Source organism: Nilaparvata lugens, chromosome 14 (genome assembly GCF_014356525.2).
Source record: "Nilaparvata lugens isolate BPH chromosome 14, ASM1435652v1, whole genome shotgun sequence".
Lineage (NCBI taxonomy): Eukaryota > Metazoa > Arthropoda > Insecta > Hemiptera > Delphacidae > Nilaparvata > Nilaparvata lugens.
The window spans coordinates 23111997-23112996 of NC_052517.1; positions in this window are offsets into that span (position 1 = coordinate 23111997).

A 1000-nucleotide genomic window follows, 5' to 3' on the forward strand; every position below is an offset into this window, starting at 1 on the left:
AGGACCCAAAATTTTTGACCAAGAGGCTGACACCAGGGAGGACAACATCCAGGACAAGAGGAGCGCCCACCGCAAGGCCCGGAGACGGAAGCGCCCGAGGACACCGGACGGCCGACATCAGGACGAGGAGGACGACATTCGGGAAAGAGCATGCATCGCAAGGCCCGGAGGCGGAAGAAGCGACGAAGGAGAACCGCGCGCGCGCATACCGGCCGCATGCACGGTTCAAACGCCCGAAGAGGACCCGAGACCGGACCAGGTTGAGAACAGACCACCGACGTCATGCATCCGCGGCACATTCGTTTAAGGAAGATGATCAACGATGTGACCGGAATAATAGGCCAAAGAAATATGACAGAAAACGGAGCTACTGATAGACAATATGGATTCGTGCATGGGCAATAACAAAATGGATTACTTGTGGGAACTAATAAAGGATAACGGTGTTTGAGAAGAATGGAAGCAATAAAAATTATATTAATAAAATGGAAGTACCTATTATTATATGATGAGAGATTATACTATGAAAAGATGATAAATGTTTGGATATGGTGTTTAATGTTTGTAATAATGGCTGTGATATTAATAAAAGAGTGTGTTGTAGATATGATGGAAAATATTATATTGTGGTTATTAAAAGAATCTAGTATTGATGAGTGGAAAGTTAATATTATAAAAAGTTATTGTTGTGAGCCTACTAATTTATAATGAACCGAGATCAAGAATATAAATGAAAATAAGAGGAAAGGTGAATTAAAATTACAGGATGATTGGAAAAAGAATGGATTGAAAGGAACTACAATTAATGAATCAAGGAATTGTTTAAAGGAGTATACCAGATACAAGGGCTTTAAATTTATGGTGAAAAATTATCAATTAGGACAGCCTCAACAACCGGACAGCAGATAACCGAATGGCCTACAGCAACAGCTACAAGCAAGAAACAAAAAGATACTGGAAAACCACAACAATTCTACATGAAATATCACAGAATTTGAAA